General features: G+C 47.3%; 1 protein-coding gene across 1 annotated transcript in view; it reads left to right on the plus strand.

Moving 5' to 3' along the window:
- The window catches only part of LOC311123595 (putative C->U-editing enzyme APOBEC-2), a gene marked incomplete at both ends in the record, with an annotated part of 150,391 nt that overhangs the window by 44,411 nt on the left and 82,195 nt on the right, over nucleotides 1-23,785 (plus strand). The window lies entirely within an intron of this gene.

Consider the following 23,785-nt stretch of genomic DNA (forward strand, 5'->3'; position numbering starts at 1 on the left):
GTTAGAGCCTGGAGTCAGAGAATATATGGAGGAGTTAGAGCCTGGAGTCAGAGAGTATATGGAGGAGTTAGAGCCTGAGTCAGAGAGTTTATGGAGGAGATAGAGCCTGGAGTCAGAGAGTATATGGAGGAGTTAGAGCCTGAGTCAGAGAGTATATGGAGGAGTTAGAGCCTGGAGTCAGAGAGTTTATGGAGGAGTTAGAGCCTGGAGTCAGAGAGTTTAAGGAGGAGTTAGAGCTTGGAGTCAGAGAGTATATGGAGGAGTTAGTGCCTGGAGTCAGAGATGAGGAGTTAAAGCCTGGGGTCAGATAGTATATGGAGGAGTTAGAGCCTGGAGTCAGAGAGTATATGGAGGAGTTAGAGCCTGGAGTCAGAGAGTAAATGGAGAAGTTAGAGCATGGAATCAGAGAGTATATGGAGGAGTTAGAGCCTGGAGTCAGACAGTATATGGAGGAGTTAGAGCCTGGAGTCAGAGAATATATGGAGGAGTTAGAGCCTGGAGTCAGAGAGTATATGGAGAAATTAGAGCCTGGAGTCAGAGAGTATATGGAGGAGTTAGAGCCTGGAGTCAGAGAGTATATAAAGGAGTTATAGCCTGGAGTCAGAGAGTTTATGGAGGAAATGGAGCCTGGAGTCAGAGAGTATATGGAGGAGTTAGAGTCTGGAGTCAGACAGTATATGGAGGAGTTAGAGCCTGGAGTCAGTGAGTATATGGAGGAGTTAGAGCCTGGAGTCAGAGATGAGGAATTTGAGCCTGGAGTAAGAGAGTATATGGAGGAAATGGAGCCTGGAGTCAGAGAGTATATGGAGGAGTTAGAGCCTGGAGCAGAGAGTATATGGAGGAGTTAGAGCCTGGAGTCAGAGAGTATATGGAGGAGTTAGAGCCTGGAGTCAGACAGTATATGGAGGAGTTAGAGCCTGGAGCCAGAGAGTATATGGAGGAGTTAGTGCCTGGAGTCAGACAGTACATGGAGGAGTTAGAGCCTGGAGTCAGACAGTATATGGAGGAGTTAGAGCCTGGAGTCAGACAGTATATGGAAGAGTTAGAGCCTGGAGTCAGAGAGTTTATGGAGGAGTTAGAGACTGGAGTCAGAGATTATATGGAGGAGTTAGAGTCTGGAGTCAGAGAGGAGTAGTTAGAGCCTGGAGTCAGACAGTATATGGAGGAGTTAGAGCCTGGAGTCAGAGAATATATGGAGGAGTTAGAGCCTGGAGTCAGAGAGTATATGGAGGAGTTAGAGCCTGAGTCAGAGAGTTTATGGAGGAGATAGAACCTGGAGTCAGAGAGTATATGGAGGAGTTAGAACCTGGAGTCAGAGAGTATATGGAGTAGTTAGAGCCTGGAGTCAGAGAGTATATGGAGGAGTTAGAGCCTGGAGTCAGAGAGTATATGGAGGAGTTAGAGCCTGGAGTCAGAGAGTATATGGATGAGTTAGAGCCTGGAGTCAGATGATTTATGGAAGAGATAGAGCCTGGAGTCAGAGGGTATATGGAGGAGTTAGAGCCTTGAGTCAGAGATTATATGGAGGAGTTAGTGCCTGGAGTCAGAGGGTTTATGGAGGAGATAGAGCCTGGAGTAAGAGAGTATATGGAGGAGTTAGAGCCTGGAGTCAGAGAGTATATGGAGGAGTTAGAGCCTGGAGTCAGAGATGAGGAGTTAGAGTCTGGAGTCAGAGAGTATATGGAGGAGTTAGAGCCTGGAGTCAGAGAGTTTATGGTGGAGTTAGAGCCTGGAGTCAGAGAGGAGTAGTTAGAGCCTGGAGTCAGACAGTATATGGAGGAGTTAGAGCCTGGAGTCAGAGAGTATATGGAGGAGTTAGAGCCTGGAGTCAGAGAATATATGGAGGAGTTAGAGCCTGGAGTCAGAGAGTATATGGAGGAGTTAGAGCCTGAGTCAGAGAGTTTATGGAGGAGATAGAGCCTGGAGTCAGAGAGTATATGGAGGAGTTAGAGCCTGAGTCAGAGAGTATATGGAGGAGTTAGAGCCTGGAGTCAGAGAGTTTATGGAGGAGTTAGAGCCTGGAGTCAGAGAGTTTAAGGAGGAGTTAGAGCTTGGAGTCAGAGAGTATATGGAGGAGTTAGTGCCTGGAGTCAGAGATGAGGAGTTAAAGCCTGGGGTCAGATAGTATATGGAGGAGTTAGAGCCTGGAGTCAGAGAGTATATGGAGGAGTTAGAGCCTGGAGTCAGAGAGTAAATGGAGAAGTTAGAGCATGGAGTCAGAGAGTATATGGAGGAGTTAGAGCCTGGAGTCAGACAGTATATGGAGGAGTTAGAGCCTGGAGTCAGAGAATATATGGAGGAGTTAGAGCCTGGAGTCAGAGAGTATATGGAGAAATTAGAGCCTGGAGTCAGAGAGTATATGGAGGAGTTAGAGCCTGGAGTCAGAGAGTATATAAAGGAGTTATAGCCTGGAGTCAGAGAGTTTATGGAGGAAATGGAGCCTGGAGTCAGAGAGTATATGGAGGAGTTAGAGTCTGGAGTCAGACAGTATATGGAGGAGTTAGAGCCTGGAGTCAGTGAGTATATGGAGGAGTTAGAGCCTGGAGTCAGAGATGAGGAATTTGAGCCTGGAGTAAGAGAGTATATGGAGGAAATGGAGCCTGGAGTCAGAGAGTATATGGAGGAGTTAGAGCCTGGAGCAGAGAGTATATGGAGGAGTTAGAGCCTGGAGTCAGAGAGTATATGGAGGAGTTAGAGCCTGGAGTCAGAGAGTATATGGAGGAGTTATAGCCTGGAGTCAGAGAGTATATGGAGGAGTTAGAGCCTGGAGTCAGAGAGTATATGGAGGAGTTATAGCCTGGAGTTAGACAGTATATGAAGGAGTTATAGCCTGGAGCAGAAAGTATATGGAGGAGTTAGAGCCTGGAGTCAGAGAGTATATGGAGGAGTTAGAGCCTGGAGTCAGAGAGTATATGGAGGAGTTAGAGCCTGGAGTCAGAGAGTATATGGAGGAGTTAGTGCCTGGAGTTAGACAGTATATGGAGGAGTTATAGCCTGGAGCAGAGAGTATATGGAGGAGTTAGAGCCTGGAGTCAGAGAGTATATGGAGGAGTTAGAGCCTGGAGTTAGACAGTATATGGAGGAGTTAGAGCCTGGAGTCAGAGAGTATATGGAGGAGTTAGAGCCTGGAGTCAGAGAGTATATGGAGGAGTTAGAGCCTGGAGTTAGACAGTATATGGAGGAGTTAGAGCCTGGAGTCAGAGAGTATATGGAGGAGTTAGAGCCTGGAGTCAGAGAGTATATGGAGGAGTTATAGCCTGGAGTCAGAGAGTATATGGAGGAGTTAGAGCCTGGAGTCAGAGAGTATATGGAGGAGTTATAGCCTGGAGTTAGACAGTATATGAAGGAGTTATAGCCTGGAGCAGAAAGTATATGGAGGAGTTAGAGCCTGGAGTCAGAGAGTATATGGAGGAGTTAGAGCCTGGAGTCAGAGAGTATATGGAGGAGTTAGAGCCTGGAGTCAGAGAGTATATGGAGGAGTTAGTGCCTGGAGTTAGACAGTATATGGAGGAGTTATAGCCTGGAGCAGAGAGTATATGGAGGAGTTAGAGCCTGGAGTCAGAGAGTATATGGAGGAGTTAGAGCCTGGAGTTAGACAGTATATGGAGGAGTTAGAGCCTGGAGTCAGAGAGTATATGGAGGAGTTAGAGCCTGGAGTCAGAGAGTATATGGAGGAGTTAGAGCCTGGAGTTAGACAGTATATGGAGGAGTTAGAGCCTGGAGTCAGAGAGTATATGGAGGAGTTAGAACCTGGAGTCAGAGAGTATATGGAGGAGTTAGAGCCTGGAGTTAGAGAGGAGTAGTTAGAGCCTGGAGTCAGAGAGTATATGGAGGAGTTAGAGCCTGGAGTCAGACAGTATATGGAGTAGTTAGAGCCTGGAGTCAGACAGTATATGGAGGAGTTAGAGCCTGGAGCCAGAGAGTATATGGAGGAGTTAGAGCCTGGAGTCATAGAGTATATGGAGGAGTTAGAGCCTGGAGTCAGAGAGTATATGGAGGAGTTAGAGCCTGGAGTCAGACAGTATATGGAGGAGTTAGAGCCTGGAGTCAGAGAGTATATGGAGGAGTTAGAGTCTGGAGTCAGAGAGTATATGGAGGAGTTAGAGCCTGGAGTCAGAGAGTATATGGAGGAGTTAGAGCCTGGAGTTAGAGAGGAGTAGTTAGAGCCTGGAGTCAGAGAGTATATGGAGGAGTTAGAGCCTGGAGTCAGACAGTATATGGAGGAGTTAGAGCCTGGAGTCAGAGAGTATATGGAGGAGTTATAGCCTGGAGTCAGAGAGTATATGGAGGAGTTAGAGCCTGGAGTCAGACAGTATATGGAGGAGTTAGAGCCTGGAGTCAGACAGTATATGTAGGAGTTAGAGCCTGGAGCAGAGAGTATATGGAGGAGTTAGAGCCTGGAGTCAGAGAGTATATGGAGGAGTTAGAGCCTGGAGTCAGAGAGTATATGGAGGAGTTATAGCCTGGAGTCAGAGAGTATATGGAGGAGTTAGAGCCTGGAGTCAGAGAGTATATGGAGGAGTTATAGCCTGGAGTTAGACAGTATATGGAGGAGTTATAGCCTGGAGCAGAGAGTATATGGAGGAGTTAGAGCCTGGAGTCAGAGAGTATATGGAGGAGTTAGAGCCTGGAGTCAGAGAGTATATGGAGGAGTTATAGCCTGGAGTCAGAGAGTATATGGAGGAGTTAGAGCCTGGAGTCAGAGAGTATATGGAGGAGTTATAGCCTGGAGTTAGACAGTATATGAAGGAGTTATAGCCTGGAGCAGAAAGTATATGGAGGAGTTAGAGCCTGGAGTCAGAGAGTATATGGAGGAGTTAGAGCCTGGAGTCAGAGAGTATATGGAGGAGTTAGAGCCTGGAGTCAGAGAGTATATGGAGGAGTTAGTGCCTGGAGTTAGACAGTATATGGAGGAGTTATAGCCTGGAGCAGAGAGTATATGGAGGAGTTAGAGCCTGGAGTCAGAGAGTATATGGAGGAGTTAGAGCCTGGAGTTAGACAGTATATGGAGGAGTTAGAGCCTGGAGTCAGAGAGTATATGGAGGAGTTAGAGCCTGGAGTCAGAGAGTATATGGAGGAGTTAGAGCCTGGAGTTAGACAGTATATGGAGGAGTTAGAGCCTGGAGTCAGAGAGTATATGGAGGAGTTAGAACCTGGAGTCAGAGAGTATATGGAGGAGTTAGAGCCTGGAGTTAGAGAGGAGTAGTTAGAGCCTGGAGTCAGAGAGTATATGGAGGAGTTAGAGCCTGGAGTCAGACAGTATATGGAGTAGTTAGAGCCTGGAGTCAGACAGTATATGGAGGAGTTAGAGCCTGGAGCCAGAGAGTATATGGAGGAGTTAGAGCCTGGAGTCATAGAGTATATGGAGGAGTTAGAGCCTGGAGTCAGAGAGTATATGGAGGAGTTAGAGCCTGGAGTCAGACAGTATATGGAGGAGTTAGAGCCTGGAGTCAGAGAGTATATGGAGGAGTTAGAGTCTGGAGTCAGAGAGTATATGGAGGAGTTAGAGCCTGGAGTCAGAGAGTATATGGAGGAGTTAGAGCCTGGAGTTAGAGAGGAGTAGTTAGAGCCTGGAGTCAGAGAGTATATGGAGGAGTTAGAGCCTGGAGTCAGACAGTATATGGAGGAGTTAGAGCCTGGAGTCAGAGAGTATATGGAGGAGTTATAGCCTGGAGTCAGAGAGTATATGGAGGAGTTAGAGCCTGGAGTCAGACAGTATATGGAGGAGTTAGAGCCTGGAGTCAGACAGTATATGTAGGAGTTAGAGCCTGGAGCAGAGAGTATATGGAGGAGTTAGAGCCTGGAGTCAGAGAGTATATGGAGGAGTTAGAGCCTGGAGTCAGAGAGTATATGGAGGAGTTATAGCCTGGAGTCAGAGAGTATATGGAGGAGTTAGAGCCTGGAGTCAGAGAGTATATGGAGGAGTTATAGCCTGGAGTTAGACAGTATATGGAGGAGTTATAGCCTGGAGCAGAGAGTATATGGAGGAGTTAGAGCCTGGAGTCAGAGTGTATATGGAGGAGTTAGAGCCTGGCGTCAGAGAGTATATGGAGGAGTTAGAGCCTGGAGTCAGAGAGTATATGGAGGAGTTAGAGCCTGGAGTCAGAGAGTATATGGAGGTGTTAGTGCCTGGAGTTAGACAGTATATGGAGGAGTTATAGCCTGGAGCAGAGAGTATATGGAGGAGTTAGAGCCTGGAGTCAGAGAGTATATGGAGGAGTTAGAGCCTGGAGTCATAGAGTATATGGAGGAGTTAGAGCCTGGAGTCAGAGAGTATATGGAGGAGTTAGAGCCTGGAGTCATAGAGTATATGGAGGAGTTAGAGCCTGGAGTCAGAGAGTATATGGAGGAGTTAGAGCCTGGAGTTAGAGAGTATATGGAGGAGTTAGAGCCTGGAGTCAGAGAGTATATGGAGGAGTTAGAGCCTGGAGTCAGAGAGTATATGGAGGAGTTAGAGCCTGGAGTCATAGAGTATATGGAGGAGTTAGAGCCTGGAGTCAGAGAGTATATGGAGGAGTTAGAGCCTGGAGTCAGACAGTATATGGAGGAGTTAGAGCCTGGAGTCAGACAGTATATGGAGGAGTTAGAGTCTGGAGTCAGAGAATATATGGAGGAGTTAGAGCCTGGAGTTAGAGAGTATATGGAGGAGTTAGAGCCTGGAGTCAGACAGTATATGGAGGAGTTAGAGCCTGGAGTTAGAGAGTATATGGAGGAGTTAGAGCCTGGAGTCAGACAGTATATGGAGGAGTTAGAGCCTGGAGCCAGAGAGTATATGGAGGAGATAGTGCCTGGAGTCAGACAGTATATGGAGGAGTTAGAGCCTGGAGTCAGACAGTATATGGAGGAGTTAGAGCCTGGAGTCAGACAGTATATGGAGGAGTTAGAGCCTGGAGTCAGACAGTATATGGAGGAGTTAGAGCCTGGAGTCATAGAGTATATGGAAGAGTTAGAGCCTGGAGTCAGAGAGTATATGGAGGAGTTAGAGCCTGGAGTCAGACAGTATATGGAGGAGTTAGAGCCTGGAGTCAGAGAATATATGGAGGAGTTAGAGCCTGGAGTTAGAGAGTATATGGAGGAGTTAGAGCCTGGAGTCAGACAGTATATGGAGGAGTTAGAGCCGGAGTTAGAGAGTATATGGAGGAGTTAGAGCCTGGAGTCAGACAGTATATGGAGGAGTTAGAGCCTGGAGCCAGAGAGTATATGGAGGAGTTAGTGCCTGGAGTCAGACAGTACATGGAGGAGTTAGAGCCTGGAGTCAGACAGTATATGGAGGAGTTAGAGCCTGGAGTCAGACAGTATATGGAGGAGTTAGAGCCTGGAGTCAGAGAGTTTATGGAGGAGTTAGAGACTGGAGTCAGAGATTATATGGAGGAGTTAGAGTCTGGAGTCAGAGAGGAGTAGTTAGAGCCTGGAGTCAGACAGTATATGGAGGAGTTAGAGCCTGGAGTCAGAGAGTATATGGAGGAGTTAGAGCCTGGAGTCAGAGAATATATGGAGGAGTTAGAGCCTGGAGTCAGAGAGTATATGGAGGAGTTAGAGCCTGAGTCAGAGAGTTTATGGAGGAGATAGAACCTGGAGTCAGAGAGTATATGGAGGAGTTAGAACCTGGAGTCAGAGAGTATATGGAGTAGTTAGAGCCTGGAGTCAGAGAGTATATGGAGGAGTTAGAGCCTGGAGTCAGAGAGTATATGGAGGAGTTAGAGCCTGGAGTCAGAGAGTATATGGAGGAGTTAGAGCCTGGAGTCAGAGGATTTATGGAAGAGATAGAGCCTGGAGTCAGAGGGTATATGGAGAAGTTAGAGCCTGGAGTCAGAGATTATATGGAGGAGTTAGTGCCTGGAGTCAGAGGGTTTATGGAGGAGATAGAGCCTGGAGTAAGAGAGTATATGGAGGAGTTAGAGCCTGGAGTCAGAGAGTATATGGAGGAGTTAGAGCCTGGAGTCAGAGATGAGGAGTTAGAGTCTGGAGTCAGAGAGTATATGGAGGAGTTAGAGCCTGGAGTCAGAGAGTTTATGGTGGAGTTAGAGCCTGGAGTCAGAGGAGTAGTTAGAGCCTGGAGTCAGACAGTATATGGAGGAGTTAGAGCCTGGAGTCAGACAGTATATGGAGGAGTTAGAGCCTGGAGTCAGAGAGTATATGGAGGAGTTAGAGCCTGGAGTCAGAGAATATATGGAGGAGTTAGAGCCTGGAGTCAGAGAGTATATGGAGGAGTTAGAGCCTGAGTCAGAGAGTTTATGGAGGAGATAGAGCCTGGAGTCAGAGAGTATATGGAGGAGTTAGAGCCTGAGTCAGAGAGTATATGGAGGAGTTAGAGCCTGGAGTCAGAGAGTTTATGGAGGAGTTAGAGCCTGGAGTCAGAGAGTTTAAGGAGGAGTTAGAGCTTGGAGTCAGAGAGTATATGGAGGAGTTAGTGCCTGGAGTCAGAGATGAGGAGTTAAAGCCTGGGGTCAGATAGTATATGGAGGAGTTAGAGCCTGGAGTCAGAGAGTAAATGGAGAAGTTAGAGCATGGAGTCAGAGAGTATATGGAGGAGTTAGAGCCTGGAGTCAGACAGTATATGGAGGAGTTAGAGCCTGGAGTTAGAGAGTATATGGAGGAGTTAGAGCCTGGAGTCAGACAGTATATGGAGGAGTTAGAGCCTGGAGCCAGAGAGTATATGGAGGAGTTAGTGCCTGGAGTCAGACAGTATATGGAGGAGTTAGAGCCTGGAGTTAGAGAGTATATGGAGGAGTTAGAGCCTGGAGTCAGACAGTATATGGAGGAGTTAGAGCCTGGAGCCAGAGAGTATATGGAGGAGTTAGTGCCTGGAGTCAGACAGTATATGGAGGAGTTAGAGCCTGGAGTCAGACAGTATATGGAGGAGTTAGAGCCTGGAGTCAGACAGTATATGGAGGAGTTAGAGCCTGGAGTCAGACAGTATATGGAGGAGTTAGAGCCTGGAGTCATAGAGTATATGGAAGAGTTAGAGCCTGGAGTCAGAGAGTATATGGAGGAGTTAGAGCCTGGAGTCAGACAGTATATGGAGGAGTTAGAGCCTGGAGTCAGAGAATATATGGCGGAGTTAGAGCCTGGAGTTAGAGAGTATATGGAGGAGTTAGAGCCTGGAGTCAGACAGTATATGGAGGAGTTAGAGCCGGAGTTAGAGAGTATATGGAGGAGTTAGAGCCTGGAGTCAGACAGTATATGGAGGAGTTAGAGCCTGGAGCCAGAGAGTATATGGAGGAGTTAGTGCCTGGAGTCAGACAGTACATGGAGGAGTTAGAGCCTGGAGTCAGACAGTATATGGAGGAGTTAGAGCCTGGAGTCAGACAGTATATGGAGGAGTTAGAGCCTGGAGTCAGAGAGTTTATGGAGGAGTTAGAGACTGGAGTCAGAGATTATATGGAGGAGTTAGAGTCTGGAGTCGGAGAGGAGTAGTTAGAGCCTGGAGTCAGACAGTATATGGAGGAGTTAGAGCCTGGAGTCAGAGAATATATGGAGGAGTTAGAGCCTGGAGTCAGAGAGTATATGGAGGAGTTAGAGCCTGAGTCAGAGAGTTTATGGAGGAGATAGAACCTGGAGTCAGAGAGTATATGGAGGAGTTAGAACCTGGAGTCAGAGAGTATATGGAGTAGTTAGAGCCTGGAGTCAGAGAGTATATGGAGGAGTTAGAGCCTGGAGTCAGAGAGTATATGGAGGAGTTAGAGCCTGGAGTCAGAGAGTATATGGAGGAGTTAGAGCCTGGAGTCAGAGGATTTATGGAAGAGATAGAGCCTGGAGTCAGAGGGTGTATGGAGGAGTTAGAGCCTGGAGTCAGAGATTATATGGAGGAGTTAGTGCCTGGAGTCAGAGGGTTTATGGAGGAGATAGAGCCTGGAGTAAGAGAGTATATGGAGGAGTTAGAGCCTGGAGTCAGAGAGTATATGGAGGAGTTAGAGCCTGGAGTCAGAGATGAGGAGTTAGAGTCTGGAGTCAGAGAGTATATGGAGGAGTTAGAGCCTGGAGTCAGAGAGTTTATGGTGGAGTTAGAGCCTGGAGTCAGAGAGGAGTAGTTAGAGCCTGGAGTCAGACAGTATATGGAGGAGTTAGAGCCTGGAGTCAGAGAGTATATGGAGGAGTTAGAGCCTGGAGTCAGAGAATATATGGAGGAGTTAGAGCCTGGAGTCAGAGAGTATATGGAGGAGTTAGAGCCTGAGTCAGAGAGTTTATGGAGGAGATAGAGCCTGGAGTCAGAGAGTATATGGAGGAGTTAGAGCCTGAGTCAGAGAGTATATGGAGGAGTTAGAGCCTGGAGTCAGAGAGTTTATGGAGGAGTTAGAGCCTGGAGTCAGAGAGTTTAAGGAGGAGTTAGAGCTTGGAGTCAGAGAGTATATGGAGGAGTTAGTGCCTGGAGTCAGAGATGAGGAGTTAAAGCCTGGGGTCAGATAGTATATGGAGGAGTTAGAGCCTGGAGTCAGAGAGTATATGGAGGAGTTAGAGCCTGGAGTCAGAGAGTAAATGGAGAAGTTAGAGCATGGAGTCAGAGAGTATATGGAGGAGTTAGAGCCTGGAGTCAGACAGTATATGGAGGAGTTAGAGCCTGGAGTCAGAGAATATATGGAGGAGTTAGAGCCTGGAGTCAGAGAGTATATGGAGAAATTAGAGCCTGGAGTCAGAGAGTATATGGAGGAGTTAGAGCCTGGAGTCAGAGAGTATATAAAGGAGTTATAGCCTGGAGTCAGAGAGTTTATGGAGGAAATGGAGCCTGGAGTCAGAGAGTATATGGAGGAGTTAGAGTCTGGAGTCAGACAGTATATGGAGGAGTTAGAGCCTGGAGTCAGTGAGTATATGGAGGAGTTAGAGCCTGGAGTCAGAGATGAGGAATTTGAGCCTGGAGTCAGAGAGTATATGGAGGAAATGGAGCCTGGAGTCAGAGAGTATATGGAGGAGTTAGAGCCTGGAGCAGAGAGTATATGGAGGAGTTAGAGCCTGGAGTCAGAGAGTATATGGAGTAGTTAGAGCCTGGAGTCAGAGAGTATATGGAGGAGTTATAGCCTGGAGTCAGAGAGTATATGGAGGAGTTAGAGCCTGGAGTCAGAGAGTATATGGAGGAGTTATAGCCTGGAGTTAGACAGTATATGAAGGAGTTATAGCCTGGAGCAGAGAGTATATGGAGGAGTTAGAGCCTGGAGTCAGAGAGTATATGGAGGAGTTATAGCCTGGAGTTAGACAGTATATGGAGGAGTTATAGCCTGGAGCAGAGAGTATATGGAGGAGTTAGAGCCTGGAGTCAGAGAGTATATGGAGGAGTTAGAGCCTGGAGTCAGAGAGTATATGGAGGAGTTAGAGCCTGGAGTCAGAGAGTATATGGAGGAGTTAGTGCCTGGAGTTAGACAGTATATGGAGGAGTTATAGCCTGGAGCAGAGAGTATATGGAGGAGTTAGAGCCTGGAGTCAGAGAGTATATGGAGGAGTTAGAGCCTGGAGTCAGAGAGTATATGGAGGAGTTAGAGCCTGGAGTCAGAGAGTATATGGAGGAGTTAGAGCCTGGAGTCAGAGAGTATATGGAGGAGTTAGAGCCTGGAGTTAGACAGTATATGGAGGAGTTAGAGCCTGGAGTCAGAGAGTATATGGAGGAGTTAGAGCCTGGAGTCAGAGAGTATATGGAGGAGTTAGAGCCTGGAGTTAGACAGTATATGGAGGAGTTAGAGCCTGGAGTCAGAGAGTATATGGAGGAGTTAGAACCTGGAGTCAGAGAGTATATGGAGGAGTTAGAGCCTGGAGTTAGAGAGGAGTAGTTAGAGCCTGGAGTCAGAGAGTATATGGAGGAGTTAGAGCCTGGAGTCAGACAGTATATGGAGTAGTTAGAGCCTGGAGTCAGACAGTATATGGAGGAGTTAGAGCCTGGAGCCAGAGAGTATATGGAGGAGTTAGAGCCTGGAGTCATAGAGTATATGGAGGAGTTAGAGCCTGGAGTCAGACAGTATATGGAGGAGTTAGAGCCTGGAGTCAGAGAGTATATGGAGGAGTTAGAGCCTGGAGTCAGAGAGTATATGGAGGAGTTAGAGCCTGGAGTCAGAGAGTATATGGAGGAGTTAGAGCCTGGAGTTAGAGAGGAGTAGTTAGAGCCTGGAGTCAGAGAGTATATGGAGGAGTTAGAGCCTGGAGTCAGACAGTATATGGAGGAGTTAGAGCCTGGAGTCAGAGAGTATATGGAGGAGTTATAGCCTGGAGTCAGAGAGTATATGGAGGAGTTAGAGCCTGGAGTCAGACAGTATATGGAGGAGTTAGAGCCTGGAGTCAGACAGTATATGTAGGAGTTAGAGCCTGGAGCAGAGAGTATATGGAGGAGTTAGAGCCTGGAGTCAGAGAGTATATGGAGGAGTTAGAGCCTGGAGTCAGAGAGTATATGGAGGAGTTATAGCCTGGAGTCAGAGAGTATATGGAGGAGTTAGAGCCTGGAGTCAGAGAGTATATGGAGGAGTTATAGCCTGGAGTTAGACAGTATATGGAGGAGTTATAGCCTGGAGCAGAGAGTATATGGAGGAGTTAGAGCCTGGAGTCAGAGTGTATATGGAGGAGTTAGAGCCTGGCGTCAGAGAGTATATGGAGGAGTTAGAGCCTGGAGTCAGAGAGTATATGGAGGAGTTAGAGCCTGGAGTCAGAGAGTATATGGAGGAGTTAGTGCCTGGAGTTAGACAGTATATGGAGGAGTTATAGCCTGGAGCAGAGAGTATATGGAGGAGTTAGAGCCTGGAGTCAGAGAGTATATGGAGGAGTTAGAGCCTGGAGTTAGACAGTATATGGAGGAGTTAGAGCCTGGAGTCAGAGAGTATATGGAGGAGTTAGAGCCTGGAGTCAGAGAGTATATGGAGGAGTTAGAGCCTGGAGTTAGACAGTATATGGAGGAGTTAGAGCCTGGAGTCAGAGAGTATATGGAGGAGTTAGAGCCTGGAGTCAGAGAGTATATGGAGGAGTTAGAGCCTGGAGTCAGAGAGTATATGGAGGAGTTAGAGCCTGGAGTTAGAGAGGAGTAGTTAGAGCCTGGAGTCAGAGAGTATATGGAGGAGTTAGAGCCTGGAGTCAGACAGTATATGGAGTAGTTAGAGCCTGGAGTCAGACAGTATATGGAGGAGTTAGAGCCTGGAGCCAGAGAGTATATGGAGGAGTTAGAGCCTGGAGTCATAGAGTAAATGGAGGAGTTAGAGCCTGGAGTCAGAGAGTATATGGAGGAGTTAGAGCCTGGAGTCAGACAGTATATGGAGGAGTTAGAGCCTGGAGTCAGAGAGTATATGGAGGAGTTAGAGCCTGGAGTCAGAGAGTATATGGAGGAGTTAGAGCCTGGAGTCAGAGAGTATATGGAGGAGTTAGAGCCTGGAGTTAGAGAGGAGTAGTTAGAGCCTGGAGTCAGAGAGTTTATGGAGGAGTTAGAGCCTGGAGTCAGACAGTATATGGAGGAGTTAGAGCCTGGAGTCAGACAGTATATGGAGGAGTTAGAGCCTGGAGCCAGAGAGTATATGGAGGAGTTAGTGTCTGGAGTTAGAGAGTATATGGAGGAGTTAGAGCCTGGAGTCAGAGAGTTTATGGAGGAGTTAGAGCCTGGAGTTAGAGAGTATATGGAGGAGTTAGAGCCTGGAGTCAGAGAGTATATGGAGGAGTTAGAGCCTGGAGTCAGAGAGTATATGGAGGAGTTAGAGCCTGGAGTCATAGAGTATATGGAGGAGTTAGAGCCTGGAGTCAGAGAGTATATGGAGGAGTTAGAGCCTGGAGTCATAGAGTATATGGAGGAGTTAGAGCCTGGAGTCAGAGAGTATATGGAGGAGTTAGAGCCTGGAGTTAGAGAGTATATGGAGGAGTTAGAGCCTGGAGTCAGAGAGTATATGGAGGAGTTAGAGCCTGGAGTCAGAGAGTATATGGAGGAGTTAGAGCCTGGAGTCATAGAGTATATGGAGGAGTTAGAGCCTGGAGTCAGAGAGTATATGGAGGAGTTAGTGCCTGGAGTCAGACAGTATATGGAGGAGTTAGAGCCTGGAGTCAGACAGTATATGGAGGAGTTAGAGCCTGGAGTCAGACAGTATATGGAGGAGTTAGAGCCTGGAGTCAGACAGTATATGGAGGAGTTAGAGCCTGGAGTCATAGAGTATATGGAAGAGTTAGAGCCTGGAGTCAGAGAGTATATGGAGGAGTTAGAGCCTGGAGTCAGACAGTATATGGAGGAGTTAGAGCCTGGAGTCAGAGAATATATGGAGGAGTTAGAGCCTGGAGTTAGAGAGTATATGGAGGAGTTAGAGCCTGGAGTCAGACAGTATATGGAGGAGTTAGAGCCGGAGTTAGAGAGTATATGGAGGAGTTAGAGCCTGGAGTCAGACAGTATATGGAGGAGTTAGAGCCTGGAGCCAGAGAGTATATGGAGGAGTTAGTGCCTGGAGTCAGACAGTATATGGAGGAGTTAGAGCCTGGAGTCAGACAGTATATGGAGGAGTTAGAGCCTGGAGTCAGACAGTATATGGAGGAGTTAGAGCCTGGAGTCAGAGAGTTTATGGAGGAGTTAGTGACTGGAGTCAGAGATTATATGGAGGAGTTAGAGTCTGGAGTCAGAGAGGAGTAGTTAGAGCCTGGAGTCAGACAGTATATGGAGGAGTTAGAGCCTGGAGTCAGAGAATATATGGAGGAGTTAGAGCCTGGAGTCAGAGAGTATATGGAGAAGTTAGAGTCTGGAGTCAGAGAGGAGTAGTTAGAGCCTGGAGTCAGACAGTATATGGAGGAGTTAGAGCCTGGAGTCAGAGAGTATATGGAGGAGTTAGAGCCTGGAGTCAGAGAATATATGGAGGAGTTAGAGCCTGGAGTCAGAGAGTATATGGAGGAGTTAGAGCCTGAGTCAGAGAGTTTATGGAGGAGATAGAGCCTGGAGTCAGAGAGTATATGGAGGAGTTAGAGCCTGAGTCAGAGAGTATATGGAGGAGTTAGAGCCTGGAGTCAGAGAGTTTATGGAGGAGTTTTAGCCTGGAGTCAGAGAGTTTAAGGAGGAGTTAGAGCTTGGAGTCAGAGAGTATATGGAGGAGTTAGTGCCTGGAGTCAGAGATGAGGAGTTAAAGCCTGGGGTCAGATAGTATATGGAGGAGTTAGAGCCTGGAGTCAGAGAGTATATGGAGGAGTTAGAGCCTGGAGTCAGAGAGTAAATGGAGAAGTTAGAGCATGGAGTCAGAGAGTATATGGAGGAGTTAGAGCCTGGAGTCAGACAGTATATGGAGGAGTTAGAGCCTGGAGTCAGAGAATATATGGAGGAGTTAGAGCCTGGAGTCAGAGAGTATATGGAGAAATTAGAGCCTGGAGTCAGAGAGTATATGGAGGAGTTAGAGCCTGGAGTCAGAGAGTATATAAAGGAGTTATAGCCTGGAGTCAGAGAGTTTATGGAGGAAATGGAGCCTGGAGTCAGAGAGTATATGGAGGAGTTAGAGTCTGGAGTCAGACAGTATATGGAGGAGTTAGAGCCTGGAGTCAGTGAGTATATGAAGGAGTTAGAGCCTGGAGTCAGAGAGTATATGGAGGAGTTAGAGCCTGGAGTCAGAGAGTATATGGAGGAGTTAGAGTCTGGAGTTAGAGAGTATATGGAGGAGTTAGAGCCTGGAGTCAGAGAGTTTATGGAGGAGTTAGAGCCTGGAGTTAGAGAGTATATGGAGGAGTTAGAGCCTGGAGTCAGAGAGTATATGGAGGAGTTAGAGCCTGGAGTCAGAGAGTATATGGAGGAGTTAGAGCCTGGAGTCATAGAGTATATGGAGGAGTTAGAGCCTGGAGTCAGAGAGTATATGGAGGAGTTAGAGCCTGGAGTCATAGAGTATATGGAGGAGTTAGAGCCTGGAGTCAGAGAGTATATGGAGGAGTTAGAGCCTGGAGTTAGAGAGTATATGGAGGAGTTAGAGCCTGGAGTCAGAGAGTATATGGAGGAGTTAGAGCCTGGAGTCAGAGAGTATATGGAAGAGTTAGAGCCTGGAGTCATAGAGTATATGGAGGAGTTAGAGCCTGGAGTCAGAGAGTATATGGAGGAGTTAGTGCCTGGAGTCAGACAGTATATGGAGGAGTTAGAGCCTGGAGTCAGACAGTATATGGAGGAGTTAGAGCCTGGAGTCAGACAGTATATGGAGGAGTTAGAGCCTGGAGTCAGACAGTATATGGAGGAGTTAGAGCCTGGAGTCATAGAGTATATGGAAGAGTTAGAGCCTGGAGTCAGAGAGTATATGGAGGAGTTAGAGCCTGGAGTCAGACAGTATATGGAGGAGTTAGAGCCTGGAGTCAGAGAATATATGGAGGAGTTAGAGCCTGGAGTTAGAGAGTATATGGAGGAGTTAGAGCCTGGAGTCAGACAGTATATGGAGGAGTTAGAGCCGGAGTTAGAGAGTATATGGAGGAGTTAGTGCCTGGAGTCAGACAGTATATGGAGGAGTTAGAGCCTGGAGTCAGACAGTATATGGAGGAGTTAGAGCCTGGAGTCAGACAGTATATGGAGGAGTTAGAGCCTGGAGTCAGAGAGTTTATGGAGGAGTTAGTGACTGGAGTCAGAGATTATATGGAGGAGTTAGAGTCTGGAGTCAGAGAGGAGTAGTTAGAGCCTGGAGTCAGACAGTATATGGAGGAGTTAGAGCCTGGAGTCAGAGAATATTTGGAGGAGTTAGAGCCTGGAGTCAGAGAGTATATGGAGGAGTTAGAGCCTGGAGTCATAGAGTATATGGAGGAGTTAGAGCCTGGAGTCAGAGAGTATATGGAGGAGTTAGAGCCTGGAGTTAGAGAGTATATGGAGGAGTTAGAGCCTGGAGTCAGAGAGTATATGGAGGAGTTAGAGCCTGGAGTCAGAGAGTATATGGAGGAGTTAGAGCCTGGAGTCATAGAGTATATGGAGGAGTTAGAGCCTGGAGTCAGAGAGTATATGGAGGAGTTAGTGCCTGGAGTCAGACAGTATATGGAGGAGTTAGAGCCTGGAGTCAGACAGTATATGGAGGAGTTAGAGCCTGGAGTCAGACAGTATATGGAGGAGTTAGAGCCTGGAGTCAGACAGTATATGGAGGAGTTAGAGCCTGGAGTCAGAGAGTATATGGAGGAGTTAGAGCCTGGAGTCAGAGAATATATGGAGGAGTTAGAGCCTGGAGTCAGAGAGTATATGGAGGAGTTAGAGCCTGAGTCAGAGAGTTTATGGAGGAGATAGAGCCTGGAGTCAGAGAGTATATGGAGGAGTTAGAGCCTGAGTCAGAGAGTATATGGAGGAGTTAGAGCCTGGAGTCAGAGAGTTTATGGAGGAGTTTTAGCCTGGAGTCAGAGAGTTTAAGGAGGAGTTAGAGCTTGGAGTCAGAGAGTATATGGAGGAGTTAGTGCCTGGAGTCAGAGATGAGGAGTTAAAGCCTGGGGTCAGATAGTATATGGAGGAGTTAGAGCCTGGAGTCAGAGAGTATATGGAGGAGTTAGAGCCTGGAGTCAGAGAGTAAATGGAGAAGTTAGAGCATGGAGTCAGAGAGTATATGGAGGAGTTAGAGCCTGGAGTCAGACAGTATATGGAGGAGTTAGAGCCTGGAGTCAGAGAATATATGGAGGAGTTAGAGCCTGGAGTCAGAGAGTATATGGAGAAATTAGAGCCTGGAGTCAGAGAGTATATGGAGGAGTTAGAGCCTGGAGTCAGAGAGTATATAAAGGAGTTATAGCCTGGAGTCAGAGAGTTTATGGAGGAAATGGAGCCTGGAGTCAGAGAGTATATGGAGGAGTTAGAGTCTGGAGTCAGACAGTATATGGAGGAGTTAGAGCCTGGAGTCAGTGAGTATATGAAGGAGTTAGAGCCTGGAGTCAGAGAGTATATGGAGGAGTTAGAGCCTGGAGTCAGAGAGTATATGGAGGAGTTAGAGTCTGGAGTTAGAGAGTATATGGAGGAGTTAGAGCCTGGAGTCAGAGAGTTTATGGAGGAGTTAGAGCCTGGAGTTAGAGAGTATATGGAGGAGTTAGAGCCTGGAGTCAGAGAGTATATGGAGGAGTTAGAGCCTGGAGTCAGAGAGTATATGGAGGAGTTAGAGCCTGGAGTCATAGAGTATATGGAGGAGTTAGAGCCTGGAGTCAGAGAGTATATGGAGGAGTTAGAGCCTGGAGTTAGAGAGTATATGGAGGAGTTAGAGCCTGGAGTCAGAGAGTATATGGAGGAGTTAGAGCCTGGAGTCAGAGAGTATATGGAGGAGTTAGAGCCTGGAGTCATAGAGTATATGGAGGAGTTAGAGCCTGGAGTCAGAGAGTATATGGAGGAGTTAGTGCCTGGAGTCAGACAGTATATGGAGGAGTTAGAGCCTGGAGTCAGACAGTATATGGAGGAGTTAGAGCCTGGAGTCAGACAGTATATGGAGGAGTTAGAGCCTGGAGTCAGACAGTATATGGAGGAGTTAGAGCCTGGAGTCATAGAGTATATGGAGGAGTTAGAGCCTGGAGTCAGAGAGTATATGGAGGAGTTAGAGCCTGGAGTCAGAGAGTATATGGAGGAGTTAGATCCTGGAGTCAGAGAGTATATGGAGGAGTTAGAGCCTGGAGTCATAGAGTATATGGAGGAGTTAGAGCCTGGAGTCAGAGAGTATATGGAGGAGTTAGTGCCTGGAGTCAGACAGTATATGGAGGAGTTAGAGCCTGGAGTCAGACAGTATATGGAGGAGTTAGAGCCTGGAGTCAGACAGTATATGGAGGAGTTAGAGCCTGGAGTCAGACAGTATATGGAGGAGTTAGAGCCTGGAGTCAGACAGTATATGGAGGAGTTAGAGCCTGGAGTCAGAGAATATATGGAGGAGTTAGAGCCTGGAGTTAGAGAGTATATGGAGGAGTTAGAGCCTGGAGTCAGACAGTATATGGAGGAGTTAGAGCCGGAGTTAGAGAGTATATGGAGGAGTTAGAGCCTGGAGTCAGACAGTATATGGAGGAGTTAGAGCCTGGAGCCAGAGAGTATATGGAGGAGTTAGTGCCTGGAGTCAGACAGTATATGGAGGAGTTAGAGCCTGGAGTCAGACAGTATATGGAGGAGTTAGAGCCTGGAGTCAGACAGTATATGGAGGAGTTAGAGCCTGGAGTCAGAGAGTTTATGGAGGAGTTAGTGACTGGAGTCAGAGATTATATGGAGGAGTTAGAGTCTGGAGTCAGAGAGGAGTAGTTAGAGCCTGGAGTCAGACAGTATATGGAGGAGTTAGAGCCTGGAGTCAGAGAATATTTGGAGGAGTTAGAGCCTGGAGTCAGAGAGTATATGGAGAAGTTAGAGTCTGGAGTCAGAGAGGAGTAGTTAGAGCCTGGAGTCAGACAGTATATGGAGGAGTTAGAGCCTGGAGTCAGAGAGTATATGGAGGAGTTAGAGCCTGGAGTCAGAGAATATATGGAGGAGTTAGAGCCTGGAGTCAGAGAGTATATGGAGGAGTTAGTGCCTGGAGTCAGACAGTATATGGAGGAGTTAGAGCCTGGAGTCAGAGAGTATATGGAGGAGTTAGAGCCTGGAGTCAGACAGTATATGGAGGAGTTAGAGCCTGGAGTCAGACAGTATATGGAGGAGTTAGAGCCTGGAGTCAGACAGTATATGGAGGAGTTAGAGCCTGGAGTCAGAGAATATATGGAGGAGTTAGAGCCTGGAGTTAGAGAGTATATGGAGGAGTTAGAGCCTGGAGTCAGACAGTATATGGAGGAGTTAGAGCCGGAGTTAGAGAGTATATGGAGGAGTTAGAGCCTGGAGTCAGACAGTATATGGAGGAGTTAGAGCCTGGAGCCAGAGAGTATATGGAGGAGTTAGTGCCTGGAGTCAGACAGTATATGGAGGAGTTAGAGCCTGGAGTCAGACAGTATATGGAGGAGTTAGAGCCTGGAGTCAGACAGTATATGGAGGAGTTAGAGCCTGGAGTCAGAGAGTTTATGGAGGAGTTAGTGACTGGAGTCAGAGATTATATGGAGGAGTTAGAGTCTGGAGTCAGAGAGGAGTAGTTAGAGCCTGGAGTCAGACAGTATATGGAGGAGTTAGAGCCTGGAGTCAGAGAATATTTGGAGGAGTTAGAGCCTGGAGTCAGAGAGTATATGGAGAAGTTAGAGTCTGGAGTCAGAGAGGAGTAGTTAGAGCCTGGAGTCAGACAGTATATGGAGGAGTTAGAGCCTGGAGTCAGAGAGTATATGGAGGAGTTAGAGCCTGGAGTCAGAGAATATATGGAGGAGTTAGAGCCTGGAGTCAGAGAGTATATGGAGGAGTTAGAGCCTGAGTCAGAGAGTTTATGGAGGAGATAGAGCCTGGAGTCAGAGAGTATATGGAGGAGTTAGAGCCTGAGTCAGAGAGTATATGGAGGAGTTAGAGCCTGGAGTCAGAGAGTTTATGGAGGAGTTTTAGCCTGGAGTCAGAGAGTTTAAGGAGGAGTTAGAGCTTGGAGTCAGAGAGTATATGGAGGAGTTAGTGCCTGGAGTCAGAGATGAGGAGTTAAAGCCTGGGGTCAGATAGTATATGGAGGAGTTAGAGCCTGGAGTCAGAGAGTATATGGAGGAGTTAGAGCCTGGAGTCAGAGAGTAAATGGAGAAGTTAGAGCATGGAGTCAGAGAGTATATGGAGGAGTTAGAGCCTGGAGTCAGACAGTATATGGAGGAGTTAGAGCCTGGAGTCAGAGAATATATGGAGGAGTTAGAGCCTGGAGTCAGAGAGTATATGGAGAAATTAGAGCCTGGAGTCAGAGAGTATATGGAGGAGTTAGAGCCTGGAGTCAGAGAGTATATAAAGGAGTTATAGCCTGGAGTCAGAGAGTTTATGGAGGAAATGGAGCCTGGAGTCAGAGAGTATATGGAGGAGTTAGAGTCTGGAGTCAGACAGTATATGGAGGAGTTAGAGCCTGGAGTCAGTGAGTATATGAAGGAGTTAGAGCCTGGAGTCAGAGATGAGGAATTTGAGCCTGGAGTCAGAGAGTATATGGAGGAAATGGAGCCTGGAGTCAGAGAGTATATGGAGGAGTTAGAGCCTGGAGTCAGAGAGTATATGGAGGAGTTAGAGCCTGGATTCAGAGGATTTATGGAAGAGATAGAGCCTGGAGTCAGATATTATATGGAGGAGTTAGAGCCTGGAGTCAGAGAGTATATGGAGGAGTTAGAGCCTGGAGTCAGAGAGTATATGGAGGAGTTAGAGCCTGGAGTCAGAGATGAAGAGTTAGAGTCTGGAGTCAGAGAGTATATGGAGGAGTTAGAGCCTGGAGTCAGAGAGTATATGGAGGAGTTAGAGCCTGGAGTCAGAGAGTTTATGGTGGAGTTAGAGCCTGGAGTCAGAGAGTATATGGAGGAGTTAAAGCCTGGAGTCAGAGAGTATATGGAGGAGTTAGATCCTGGAGTCAGACATGATATGTAGGAGTTAGAGCCTGGGTCAGAGAGTATATGTAGGAGTTAGAGCCTGGAGTCAGAGATTAGGAGTTTGAGCCTGGAGTCAGAGAGTATATGGAGGAGTTAGAGCCTGGAGTTAGATAGGAGTAGTTAGAGCCTGGAGTCAGAGAATGTATGGAGGAGTTAGAGCCTGGAGTCAGAGAATATATGGAGGAGTTAGAGCCTGGAGTCAGACAGTATATGGAGGAGTTAGAGCCTGGAGTCAGACAGTATATTGAGGAGTTAGAGCCGGGAGTCAGAGAGTTTATGGAGGAGTTAGAGCCTGGAGTCAGAGAGTATATGGAGGAGTTAGAGCCTGAGTAAGAGAGTATATGGAGGAGTTAGAGCCTGGAGTCAGAGAGTATATGGAGGAGTTAGAGCCTGGAGTCAGACAGTATACGGAGGAGTTTGAGCCTGGAGTCAGATAGTTTATGGAGGAGTTAGAGCCTGGAGTCAGAGAGTTTATGGAGGAGTTAGAGCCTTAGTCAGAGATGAGGAGTTAAAGCCTGGAGTCAGAGAGTATATGGAGGAGTTAGAGCCTGGAGTCAGAGAGTATATGGAGAAGTTAGAGCATGGAGTCAGAGAGTATATGGAGGAGTTAGAGCCTGGAGTCAGACAGTATATGGAGGAGTTAGAGCCTGGAGTCAGAGAATATATGGAGGAGTTAGAGCCTGGAGTCAGAGAGTATATGGAGAAATTAGAGCCTGGAGTCAGAGAGTATATGGAGGAGTTAGAGCCTGGAGTCAGAGAGTATATAAAGGAGTTATAGCCTGGAGTCAGAGAGTTTATGGAGGAAATGGAGCCTGGAGTCATAGAGTATATGGAGGAGTTAGAGTCTGGAGTCAGACAGTTTATGGTGGAGTTAGAGCCTGGAGTCAGAGAGTATATGGAGGAGTTAGAGCCTGGAGTTAGAGAGGAGTAGTTAGAGCCTGGAGTCAGAGAATATATGGAGGAGTTATAGCCTGGAGTCAGAGAGTATATGGAGGAGTTAGATCCTGGAGTCAGAGATTATATGTAGGAGTTAGAGCCTGGGTCAGAGAGTATATGGAGGAGTTAGAGCCTGGAGTCAGAGATGAGGAGTTTGAGCCTGGAGTCAGAGAGTATATGGAGGAGTTAGAGCCTGGAGTTAGAGAGGAGTAGTTAGAGCCTGGAGTCAGAGAGTTTATGGAGGAGTTAGAGCCTGGAGTCAGAGAGTATATGGAGGAGTTAGAGCCTGAGTCAGAGAGTATATGGAGGAGTTAGAGCCTGGAGTCAGAGAGTATATGGAGGAGTTAGAGCCTGGAGTCAGAGAGTTTATGGAGGAGTTAGAGCCTGAGTCAGAGATGAGGAGTTAAAGCCTGGGGTCAGAGAGTATAGGGAGGAGTTAGAGCCTGGAGTCAGAGAGTATAGGGAGGAGTTAGAGCCTGGAGTCAGAAAGTATATGGAGGAGTTAGAGCCTGGAGTCAGATAATATATGGAGGAGTTAGAGCCTGGAGTCAGAGAGCATATGGAGGAATTAAAGCCTGGAGTCAGAGAGTATAGGGAGGAGTTAGAGCCTGGAGTCAGAAAGTATATGGAGGAGTTAGAGCCTGGAGTCAGAGAATATATGGAGGAGTTAGAGCCTGGAGTCAGAGAGCAAATGGAGGAATTAAAGCCTGGAGTCAGAGAGTATATGGAGGAGTTAGAGCCTGGAGTCAGAGAGTATATGGAGGAGTTAGAGTCTGGAGTCAGACAGTATATGGAGGAGTTAGAGCCTGAGTCAGAGAGTATATGGAGGAGTTAGAGCCTGGAGTCAGAGATGAGGAGTTAGAGCCTGGAGTCAGAGAGTATATGGAGGAGTTAGAGCCTGAGTCAGAGAGTATATGGAGGAGTTAGAGCCTGGAGTCAGAGAGTATATGGAGGAGTTAGAGCCTGGAGTCAGAGAGTTTATGGAGGAAATGGAGCCTGGAGTCAGAGAGAATATGGAGGAGTTAGATCCTGGTGTCAGAGAGTATATGGAGGAGTTAGAGCCTGGAGTCAGAGGATTTATGGAGGAGATAGAGCCTGGAGTCAGAGAGTATATGGAGGAGTTAGAGCCTGGAGTGAGAGATTATATGGAGGAGTTAGTGCCTGGAGTCAGAGGGTTTATGGAGGAGATAGAGCCTGGAGTCAGAGAGTATATGGAGGAGTTAGAGCCTGGAGTCAGAGAGTATATGGAGGAGTTAGAGCCTGGAGTCAGAGATGAGTAGTTAGAGCCTGGAGTCAGAGAGTATATGGACGAGTTAGAGCCTGGAGTCAGAGAGTTTATGGTGGAGTTAGAGCCTGGAGTCAGAGAGTATATGGAGGAGTTAGAGCCTGGAGTTAGAGAGGAGTAGTTAGAGCCTTGAGTCAGAGAATATATGGAGGAGTTAGATTCTGGAGTCAGAGAGTTTATGGAGGAGATAGAGCCTGGAGTCAGAGAGTATATGGAGGAGTTAGAGCCTGGAGTCAGAGATGA

This window comes from Coregonus lavaretus (genome assembly GCF_964263955.1).
Source record: "Coregonus lavaretus genome assembly, contig: HAP1_SCAFFOLD_468, whole genome shotgun sequence".
In the NCBI taxonomy this organism is placed as follows: Eukaryota; Metazoa; Chordata; class Actinopteri; order Salmoniformes; family Salmonidae; genus Coregonus; species Coregonus lavaretus.